This window comes from Rhinopithecus roxellana, chromosome 19 (genome assembly GCF_007565055.1).
Source record: "Rhinopithecus roxellana isolate Shanxi Qingling chromosome 19, ASM756505v1, whole genome shotgun sequence".
Lineage (NCBI taxonomy): Eukaryota > Metazoa > Chordata > Mammalia > Primates > Cercopithecidae > Rhinopithecus > Rhinopithecus roxellana.
The window spans coordinates 36,213,324-36,225,863 of record NC_044567.1 but is presented as its reverse complement, the minus strand read 5'-3'; positions in this window follow the sequence as shown (position 1 = coordinate 36,225,863).

Here is a 12,540-nt window from a genome sequence, read left to right as displayed (position 1 = left end):
AGGCCTTTGTTGAGGCTGGCAAAGGGCTGATAGATCATGTTGAAAACTGTGGCTTTGATTTTTCAGGGACGGTACGAAAAAGTGTTAAGTTGAGAAGCAACGTGGTCATATTTGCATTTTAGAAAAATCACCTTAGCTGCAGAAGTGATGTAGGAGAGTGGGTGAACGGAAATGAAATGAGAAGCCTATTAAGAGGTTATTCCAAAATGCAGCCCACGTGGGAAATAAAAGCAGTGTTGATCAGGGTGGTGATAGTGAAATGTTCAGAAGTGCATGGATTTGAAACATATTTAAGGTGTAAAGTAGAACAGGATGATTTATTAGAAGCAGAGAATGAGGGCAATACTACTCTTAGTTTGGGGCAAAAGAGACCAGACTCTGGGCCTTATCCATTATTCCAGGGATTGGCAAACTCCAGCCCATGGGCCACAGTGGGCCCCTGTCCTGATTTTTTCTTCAAATAAAGTTTTATTGAAACACAGCTGCACTCATTCATTCTGTGGCTACTTCTTTGCTACAGTGGTCTTTCTGGCCTGGAAAGCCTAAAATATGTACAAAAAATTTTGCCAATTTCTGTTTTAGAAGACTACTCACATCACAAACACTCACAAAAAATAAAGGTATTAATAAACAAATGGGTCTCTCTCAGCCCAGGCAAGTCACTTGCCCATCACCTTAAACATCCACTTTCAAGACTAAGGCTGCCCGGGTCCCAGGGAGATGCTTCTCTCCCTCTCTTCAACCTGGCTCCTCTATACCAAAGTATCTAAATGTTGTGGCAACTTTGGCTTGAGCTGTTGCTAACGTTGCTTTTCAGTGCAGAAAGGATCTAAGCAGAGCAAATGCCTCCATAAAAGAAAAGATGAATTAATGGACTTTGTCTAGTCTATTACGTGAATGAAATGAAGTGTTATTTCTCAATGTGTTCAGTATCCACATTCATTGTTTGTTTTACTTAGCACTGGGATACTCCTAAGTTAGTGTGGTCTCTGGAGTGATTTTGCGTGGCAGCTGAGGAATATTTTCCTATGCTTCACAACTCATACTACTCTGGTTTATACCCAACATGAATGATGATACTGATTCTTTATGCAAACATAAAAGCTACACGTATGCATATGAGCGCCATACATATGCTTACTCTCGGCCCTGCAATGGTTAGCGTGGACCACAGCAAGGGAAGGTCAAGGATGTCTCTTGGGTATCTGGTGTGATCACATAAGCAGTGGAGGTGACAGCTAGTTTGGAAGATGTTTTGCAGAGCTTTTGAGAATGCAGGTAGAAGAGATGGAGTTGGCATTTGGATATGCACGACTCAGAGGGGAGGTCTGGGTGGGCTGAGGACGTCAAGTGAGGGGTTATTGGTCATTGGATGTGATCAAGAGCTCCTGGAAAGAAGGAGCTCCTGGTTAATTGTGCCACGTAAGCTGAGGAATGGATTTAGCTACCTGGAAGTCATTAGTGACCTCAGCACGGTTCTCATGAAGTCGGAGGATGAGGATTTGGAAGCCATCTATGTCGAGGTGGTTTGAAATATGCATGAGGAATGAGGAAGGCACACAGTGAACGTAGAGAGTGGGTTGAAGCCTTTGAAAGGGGATGAGGAAGTGGAGCAGTTGCTGGAGGAGGGAGTGGGACTAAGGGTAGATTTTTTATGTTTTATTTTTACTTTTAAAGATAAGAGGGACTTGAACGTGTTTCAGTGCTGATAAGAAGGTTCCACCGCAGAGAGGAAAGTTGATGATAAAGGAGAGAAAAGAATTTACAGAGCCACTCTAAGAGCAGATGCTCCATTTGTTTGCAGCCTTGACACACTGATGCATTCTTTGTCATGTCTCTGTTATGTCTACTTCAAGTAGGCATAAAAAACAGCAAGACTGTTTTTGCTGGGAGAGATGACAACCTGGCGATGGGGAATCCCTGAGGAAGCTGCCTCTGAATCCTCACCTTCCCCTACCTCACTGTCAGTACGGCTTATGGCCTTTTGATTCAGGTGCATATACAAAAGAGGCTCTTGTTATGTATCCCTCAGAAAATGAATTAAATTTAAAATAGATCTCACTTCAGATCCAGAGGCTGTAATGCTATCAGCCCACTAGGTAGAAATAGCTTGTTGCTCTCTTGGTTCATTGCAGTCTTAACAGCGGGATTGCATGTTTCACAAATGAGTGTATCCTGCGTGGAACTCTGACATGCTCTCCATCACTGTTTCACCCAATTAAAAACGTTGTACTCCACAAAGAAACAGCATTTAGGACACGGGGGTCTCTGAGTGGCGGAGTTTTTAGAAAAGCTGTCAGTGCAAAATGAAATTTAGAATCTTAGAGATGGCACCAAGCTGGGAAATTTACATACTATCAGGAAGCAGGACTGTCTGAAATAATAGAAACTGCAATAATAACTTGAGTTGTCCTAGGGAGTAATGTTAGAAAATATAATAAACATTTTCCAAATCCAAGAGCTTTTATTTGCCTTCTATTTACTACACAGAGATGCTGTCATCTTCATAACTAAATACTTCTTGACGTAGTTTAGACCCCCAAACACTGATTCCCATCATCATCAATGCCATTTGGAGCTATTATTGTGCGAAATGCTTTGTATCTATCTCTTTATGTTACCTTCATAACAATCTTGTGTGGTCCTATTGTTATCTTCATTCAAAGGAGGAGGAAACAGTTTCAGAAGGTAAATTGCTTGCCTAAATGTCACACACACTGTGTGTAGTTGGCAGAGTTTGGGTGTAAACTCAGGCAGGATGACTCTGGAGCCCTCAGCTTTCCCTCCTTCATTCCTCTATGTAGAAATAAGGGATCTTACCTTTGGCCCTAAGGTAGCTTAAAATCTGATTGGAAGTATATGATGAGTGTGCTCATAAGGTTTCCATAGACAGAGTTTGCTAAGTATAATAAGGGGTGCTTTGGAGTTTAGGAGGGTGAGGAATTACTCCTGGGCATGCAGACGGGCGTGCTATCAAGGCTGGTTCACCAGAGCTAATGGATTGGTGGAGTTGTGATTGATTGAGGTGGGAGTGAAGGATGGTTAAGGTGGGAGGAAATAGTAAGGGCAAAGGCAGAGTTAAATCAGAGACAATGTCTGGGGAGCAATGGGTAGTCCTATTTAACTGATGTATGTATGGAACAATAACATCAAAGACTGTGGGTCACAGCATGGGAGTGCCTAAAGGACAGTATGGCTATATTCTCTCCATGCATTCTGGAAATAGTATAAAGACTGGAGTTGAGCTGATAAAGAGACAAGTGCACTAGGAAAGCTGATTCAGCTTCTGCCATCCAGCGTATATATATTTAACTCAGATGATATCACTAGGAAGTAAGGACAGTTTTTAAAAACCTTTGACCTTTCTCCTCTCATCACACAATCAGTTATTATATGCTGCTCTTCCTGTGTCTAGCACAGTGACTTTCAATTCTTGCTGAAATTATAAACCACCTGTGGAGGCGATAAAACTCTTACCGCCCTGTTGGGATACTAGACCCGTTCAATCAGAATCTTTGGGGTGGGAAATAAGCATCAGTATTTTTTGAAGCTTCCTGGGTGATTCTTATATATAGCTGAGGCTGAGTACCATTATTTTATCAGATCCCTCACTTACTAAGTGAACTAATTCATTAATTACTGCCATAGGCATGGCTGGGTAACTAAAATGATAGTTGTGCTGGTAATAGAAAAAGAAAGATCAGGAATAAGAGCTGACTTGGGAAATGGCGAAATATTTTGAAATTGGCATATCCAAGTGGAGACTGGATGTTTCTTCGTGGAGATTTGTGGGCTCTCCTTGTCATTGCAGCTTCTTCTCTAGGCTCTGTTTCCCGAACATAGCAGGTGCAGTATAAATGTTTGAATCTGGAAGTCCAGTGGGCATTTGGAACTAGGGTTTCACATGCACTTGAGGGAAGTCAGTGTTGCTAAGATTAAGATGTTTGAGTTATCTGCATATAGACAATAATGTAAGTCATACAGATAGAAAAAGGAGAGAAAAGATCTGACGACACAATATTGGGTAATATCAACATAAAGGGAAAAGGAAAAAGAAGTAAGGAAGGGAGTTTTAGATGGAAAAGAACAAAATAATGCAAAGCCAAGATGGTGAAAAAGATTCTATACAGTAAAGTATTTAATATATAAAATGTTACAGAAAGGTAAAAAAGACAAAAGAAAAAGATGAGGTCAAGGCGAAAAAATCTGAAGGTTTTGGTGCATATAGTGTAGAGCAAAGTATTGTTTGCTAAATCTTACAAATAGTTTTATTCATCATAGAAAAAATTACAAATTACAAAAAAAATCACTTATAATACCACCATTCAAATATAAGCACTTAAAATTTATAATTATTTTTTCAAAAATATAGATCTGTATTTTTGTAAATAAAAATGGGACATCATATATATATATATATACATGAAATCTGTTTTTCATATAAAATATATCATAAATATTTTTCCATGTCAATGAATATACACAAATGGTAATTTAAAATGCCTTCAAGTTATTCTGGTTGTAACAGAACTGCTATAATTTGTTTGACCAATTCCTTATTGGTAGCTTTTAATTTTTTGAGATTTTAAAGTTTTGTTCATAAATTTAAATTTTTTGAGATTTTAAAGTTTTGTGATTGTACATATGTTTGATTATTTCCTTAGGTTAAATATCTAGGCATAAAATCCCTAGATTCAGGTATATGTACATGATATAATCTTTGCCTTCTAGAAATCTTCTACCACTTCACACTTTACTAGCAAAACATACAATTGGTTACTCTATCATACACTCGACAATACTGTATATATTCTTTCTTTATTTATACCAACTTGTTGGGTAAAAAATGATTGTTCAATGATATGTATTTGCTTTTCTTTGATTACTAATTATTCCAGGTGTTTTTCTACTTAGTGTATTTTGGTCTTCTAGGAACACTGTTCATTTGCTATGCAGAATGCTTTTTTCCAAGATGGATTAGAGACTTAAATGTTAGACCTAAAACCATAAAAACCCTAGAAGAAAACTTAGGTAATACCATTCAGGACATAGGCATGGGCAAAGACTTCATGTCTAAAACACCAAAAGCAACGGCAACAAAAGCCAAAATTGACAAATGGGATCTAATTAAACTAAAGAGCTTCTGCACAGCAAAAGAAACTACCGTCAGAGTGAACAGGCAACCTACAGAATGGGAGAAAATTTTTGCAATCTACTCATCTGACAAAGGGCTAATATCCAGAACCTATAGAGAACTCAGTCAAATTTACAAGAAAAAAACAAACAACCCCATCAAAAAGTGGGCAAAGGATACGAACAGACATTTCTCAAAAGAAGACATTCATACAGCCAACAGACACATGAAAAAATGCTCATCATCACTCGCCATCAGAGAAATGCAAATCAAAACCACAATGAGATACCATCTCACACCAGTTAGAATGGGAATCATTAAAAAATTAGGAAACAACAGGTGCTGGAGAGGATGTGGAGAAACAGAAACACTTTTACACTGTTGGTGGGACTGTAAACTAGTTCAACCATTGTGGAAAACAGTGTGGCGATTCCTCAAGGATCTAGAACTAGAAATACCATTTGACCCAACCATCCCATTACTGGGCATATACCCAAAGGATTATAAGTCATGCTGCTATAAAGACACATCCACACGTATGTTTATTGTGGCACTATTCACAATAGCAAAGACTTGGAATCAACCCAAATGTCCATCAGTGACAGACTGGATTAAGAAAATGTGGCACATATACACCATGGAATACTATGCAGCCATAAAAAAGGATGAGTTCATGTCCTTTGTAGGGACATGGATACAGCTGGAAACCATCGTTCTCAGCAAACTATCGCAAGAACAGAAAACCAAATACCACATGTTCTCACTCATAGGTGGGAACTGAACAATGAGATCACTTGGACACAGGAAGGGGAGCATCACACACCAGGTCCTATTGTGAGGAGGGGGTAGGAGGGAGGGATAGCATTAGGAGATATACCTAATGTAAATGACGAGTTAATGGGTGCAGCACACCAACAAAGCACATGTATACATATGTAACAAACCTGCACAATGTGCACATGTACCCTAGAACTTAAAGTATAATAAAAAACAAAAAAGAATGCTTGTTTCTTCACATGCATAGATTAGAGGAATGCCTGATTATTGCTTCCTGCCGGTTCCCCTTCCCTGATTTCCAGAGTTCAGATTTTAGTATATCTCATTTTATCTTTCTATGGTCATTTAAAAGGGAACTTATGATGGAGAGATGTCTGAGGACAGGTTCCCTGAGCAAAGATGCTAAGACAGAGTATGATTTAGAAATGCTTTAGTGGCTTATCCCTCTGCTAAGGAAGAGAAGGAAGCAGGATTGTGGAGAAGAAAAAGGCAAATGCAATGCTGATGGGATAAAGCTTTTGCCAACCCTTCATGGAGTTCTGGAGCCAGTGTTGCCCAACACAGCTGACCGTCTTTGGGCCAGAAGGTCCTGGCCCTTCCACTCTTACCTCACTGAGTCATTGGATGGGTAGAGTTGCCAGATTTAGCAAATTAAAATACAGGATGCCCAGTTCAATTTTTCAAATAAACAGTGAATATTTTAAAAATAGGAGTATGTCTCAAATATTGCCTGCAGTGTACTTATCATAAAAAATTAAACTATTGTTTATCTGGAAGCAAAATTGAACTGGGTGTTTCGTGCTTCATCTGGCCACCTTAGATGTGGGCTGCCTGAGAAACGTGTGATCTTAGACAGGCGGCCCAGGTGCGGTAGGTTCTGAAGGAGCTGACAGCTGGGAGAGGCTGGCTGACCACTTGCCCCATGTGTGCACAGGAAGTCCTCTTTGGTGGCAGATATGGGTGATTAATTTCCAAGTTCGGGGGAGTTAAACACAGGATTCCAGTTCTGAGCTTGAACTGGACATTCCAAGGGAACAGCTTCAATTAATCAGGAGTTAATTCTATTATCTATGAACTCCATGACTTTTCTCATTTTTGATTTCTTCCATCAGAACCCTCTCAAAGTTTTTTTAATCAAAACTCAGATTGAGAAAAGTCAAGGAGTTCATAGACAATAGAAGAGAGGAAGTAGTGAGTGAGTATATACTATTTTTAAAAGTTGGCTTTGGGAAAAGCTTTTCTAAGGAAAACGGTAAAAATGCTAACAAAGAAAAGAGTAGGGAAACTTGTGATGTTTACAGCAGAAGGAGGATGGATTGAAGATATTGGGCTAAAAGGTAGAGTAACTGTTGAATAAAATTCCAAAACGAAGTGACCAGTTTTGCCCATAAGAAACAAGCCTTCTTCTGAAAAAGCAGGGGAGGAAAATAAAAATCATGAAGTGGAGTGGAAGGCAATTGTGGGAACTTAATTTGTGTGAACTCTATCTTTTTAGGAAAAAAAAAAAAAGCAAGGAGTCTGCTGAGACTGAAAATAAATGATAGGGTTTGGGGTTTGGGAGACTTGCAAACAGCTTCACCATCGTGAGCATAATTTGGAACACAGGATTTTGGAGAAAGGGTTCAGCCTCAATATCTCCATCTTCTTCCTATGCCACTGAACGTGGATGACATATGACGTATAAGACATTGTTTCTCTTTTTAAGGAGTCTATATTGTAGTTGGAGAGAGAATTTACACATGAAAAGAAATATCCATCTAGGAAATACATAAGCTCAATGCTGTGGTCTAGTCAAAATCTATTATAGTTCAGAAGGTCAAGGATTGCTGTGAGCTGGAGAATCTGAGAAGAATTCACCAACAAGGGGAAACTTACGTTGAGTCTTGGGTAGGAGGCAGACATTGCAGACAAAGTGGGACAGGCACTCCAGGCAGGAACATTGACCTTTTGAGAAATAGCAGTTTGGCTGTTGTCTTTTAGGTTGTATCTATTGCTTGGATGAACACTGTCACAATGGGCACTGTCCATTTCCTTCACGTGCTAAGCCTACAAGAGCCCTGAGTCATTGTGGTATCATTGGTTGGAAATTTTACTGCAGTCTCGTGACTCTTGAATGAGAGTTAGAAAACATGGGCCCCTCTTCCTTCATTTTCATAAGAGTGGATGACATGTAAACTGTTTCTGAAAAGGGGACAATGGGAGGATCAGATGGCATGTGGGCTGTTGCCTGACATAGCTCATTGGCTGCAACAATGGAACGGCAATGAGAAGAAGTCTTCAAGAGGTTCCCGGACTGCCTGGAGACTTTGAGTGCCCTGTTACAGAACTTGTTTTAGCATTCGTGAATACCGAATGAGAGCAAAGAAGTAATTTAACTTAATGAGCTGAGAAAGCTTTGCAAGACTCCTTGAGTACTTCCCAGCCTATGTGCTACCCTAACTGCCTGTGAAAAGTAGAAGAGATTTGATGCTTTTCCTCTCTCTCTCTCTCTCTTTTGGTGGTGGTGGTGGGGTTTAACTCATTACTAATTCTATTTTCGTTTCTAATAAGGAACTTAAGATAGATCTTGCCCTAATACTGCCAGACTAATCTTCCTTAATTACATCTTTTATTGCGTTGTTTTCCTGCTTAAAAACCTCCAGAGGCTCCCTATCTCCCACTATAAATTCTTATTGATTTACAAAATTGCCATAATCTCTGTTTTTTTCTTTTCAAATTCCAACTGTATTCTTTTCTAAGCTCTAACATACCCAGTTCCCTTGACAAACTGCCCTAAATGGAGGTGTTATTTTAACAATGGAGAACATTCTCAAGGCATGTACACTTAATTATTATCTTGTCATGTTTTCACAAGGGACAACCTTATAACTTAGATTAGATCTTATCTCAGTGATGTAACTGTGGTTATATTTTCATGATCTCGTGAATTCCCTCCTACCTTCCCAAGGATATTTCTTATTGGCTCTCTTGCTTATCAGCTGAAATATTTTCCAATAAATGGAGCTTCTCTTCTGGATATCTAGTAAAACCTCTGTTTTCAGTAGGAGATTTGATCAGCCTTTGCAAAAACTAAACAGCTTGTGTTTTGTCAACATCAATTCCCAGTTCAGATTAGAATCATTAGTGGCAGAGCAAGTGCTATTTGGCTGAGAAGGGATAATTAAAGCAGCAAACAGAGATCTGCGTAATTCTGCCCATGTTTTGCATAGATAATGGAATGAAGACGTGTCACAAGGACTTGTGAAATAGATGATAACATGATTTCAAAGATAACATGATTTCAAAGATATGTCCCCACCCGGCATTCAGAAACCAAGTTAAATTACCAAAGGGACATAAAGATTAGGAAAACACAGCATCCGCACTGAAAATGAGGAAAAGATTTCATCAACATGTTACAAAGTTGGAAGAAGTTTTGAGACAGCACAGAAGAAGTGACAAAAATAAAGTCATAATTTCTCTTATTTAGAAAATTCCTCCGCCCCCCTTTCCTCTCCTCTCCTCCATTAGAAAATGCGGGCATTGACAGTGGTGAGCTGGTAAACTGGCTTTCTGGAAAACTGAAGCCTGAATTTGGGGCATTTGGTATGTGTTGTAAATGCTCCTGCCTTGGCCAATTTCAAACTTCCAGTGCGGAATTAGGACTGACCACACAGATTCAACTTTTCAGAGCCTACCTTAGTTGACTCATCACACTGTTGAGTATTATGGGAAGTCAGTGTAAATGGGGCCTTGGAATAAGCCCCAAAATTGGTTATGTGGATGTGAGGGTGTGTGGCAGGGATTGGAGGCCGTGAAGAGTTGGATGCTGGCTCCATGGATCCTTTTAACTGCCGGGATCCATAACTCCCAGGAGCATCAGTGCTGGGAGGTGCAGGGACAAGTCAACAGGAGAGAACAGCTAGGGTGGACCTATTTTTCTCTCTGACACAGACTCTCAGCTGCAAGACTCTTTCTCTGTAAGGCAGATAGGTGGAATGTGGAAAGACCAGGTAGAAGAAACAACTAGATTTAGAAAGATGGCCAAAGTACGAAGATGCTTTTATGGGCTAAATGTTTGTGCCCAACCTCTCAAATTCACATGTTGAAGCCCTAAACCACCATTGTGACGTCATTTGGAGGTGGGCCTTTGAGAGACAATTAGGCTTACATGAAGCCATGAGGGTGAGCCTTCTCATAAGTGTCCTTATGAGAAGAGGAAGAGACAGCAGCACTTCCTCTTTCTGCCATGTGAGAGAAAGCAAGAAGGCTGCTGTCTGCAAGTCAGGAAGAGGGCCCTTCCCAAGAACCCAACCAGCTGGCACCTGTACTTCCAGCCTCCAGAATGCAGAGAATAAATAAATGTTGTTAAAGGTACTCAGTCTATGATATTTTTGTTATATCAGCCTAAGAAGACTAAGACAGACACTTACAAAATAGAAAGCACATAATACTGTGGTGAAGCTATGCCCAGATTTACTGCTTGTCACATTGAGATTACATATAATCTATATGTATTCTCTAATTAGAAGACAGAATTCTCAAAATGGGTAAGAAGGCAAATTTCATCTATGTACTCTTCACAGGAAAGACACCTGAAACAAAATGGCACAGAACAACTAAAAATAATGAGATGGGAAATGGTATCTCAGAAAAATGCAACAAAAATAAACCCAGAGTTTAATATGAATATCACACAAAATGAAATTTAAGACTAAAAGAATTAAATGGGAAAAAAGATTATTTGGTATTAATGAAAAATTCAAAACAAGAAAAATTAAGTCTGGACAGGAGTCCTAAAACTTTATGTAGCAAAAATACATAATATTGAGAGATATAAAACTTTATTATTTAAAAGATGAGAAGATGTTGATGCAATCTTGGTATTATACCTTAACAAAATGTGACTTTCAGAATTTAGTCAATTAGACTACAAAAGGCTGCTATATACAGAGAAATAGAATAGTTAATTATTACTTTTGAATTCGTAGTTACATATTTTTAGATAGATTTGATACCCCCAAAAGAATATTACTTTTTAAAGATGTCCAGTAAGGCATTGTACCATTAATTCAACACGTATTTATTCAGCAGCTACCAAATGCCTGGCCTGGGTAGGGGATGAAGTTTGAACAGGCCAGTCACAGACCTGCCGCATGGAGCCTTGTACCGGGCACTGTTCTAGAAGCAGGGGATGCAGCAGGGGACAAAATAGACAGAGGTCCCTGCTCTCACGGGCTTTATTCCAGGGTGAGGACTCAGACGATGGTGAAGATGCACAGAATGTGCCAGGGGAAGGATAACAAAGCAGAGTTGGAGAGTGATGGGAAAGGATGCTATCTTAGAAAGGGGCTAAAAGGAAAGCCTGTCTGATCAGGTGGAATTTGGGCAGGGAGCTGAAGAAAGTGAGGGCACCAGGCATAAAGATGGAGGACGTGAGCTCCGGGCGGAGAGCACAGCACGCACAGAGGCCCTTTGTCCTTTGGGTCCGTTTTTCTCCTTGACTTTTCTTGAATTTTGGAAATCTAATATTTTATTCATTGTCAGTCTTTCTCATGTAAGCCTCAAGCCTATGAGTTTTTGGGTCTTTGAATTGTTGTGATAATTTTCTCTACAAGTTTTAAATTTGTTTTTAATGTCCATATGATTGATAGCTGCAGGTTTCATGTACTTATTGGCCCAAGACTAATTTTACAGAAGCATTTACAAATTTTCCTCTATGTGTTCCGGACACATTACCCCCCCCCAAAATAGGGCACTTCAGTCTATTGAATATATCAAGCTGAAGGAATTTGTAATAATGGCAGAATCAGGAAAGTCTCACTGACCTTCCCACATCATTCTCCCTGTAAGCAGGTCATACAACCTGGGAAGGATTTTCTGACCTTCACCTGAATCAGGTCACAAAATCCTCATGTGAGCAATGCCCTCCCTATACCTCTGAATGGATGAGCAACCTTATCTCTGAGGAGGACACAGGGTCACAGAGAAGAATCTGAACAAACAGGCCCTGCTAAGTTCCCTCAGTTTATTACCATTAGATCACACCCTTTCTGCTTTATTACATTTCCCCTCCACTCTCAAGTCTTCATCAAAACTAGCATAAAACTGCTCAAGTGTGCCTGTTTCGTTGGATCTTCATTTTCTTGTGAAGGCTCCTATGTCATGTAAAATCTATATTAAATATCTTTTTTATGCTTCTCTCTGTTAATCTGTCTTTTGTTATAGGGCCCTCGATCATGATGGGTAGAGCAATATCTTTCCTCCTCTACAGTGGCTTTATATATATATTTTGACTACCCTTTTATTATGTTATAATTTCTTTTTGCTTTAATCCAGAGAATGTAGCGTGAACAATTTCTTCTTTTTAAAGTCCATCTAAATTTTCCTTGTGGCCCAGTATGTGATAAAACACAGTTCAATGTCTCTACACGGCTGAACTCCATGGGCACCAGCCCATGTATTCTACAGGTGGATATAATGGGATGGTGACCACTGGGGCTGTGAGACCTGGTGGCCCCACTGGTTACTTTACTTCGCTACTTAAAGCACACAATGGCGGCTGGGCACCATGGCTCACGCCTGTAATCCCAGCACTTTGGGAGGCCGAGACAGGTGGATCACGAGGTCAGGAGATCGAGACCCTCCTG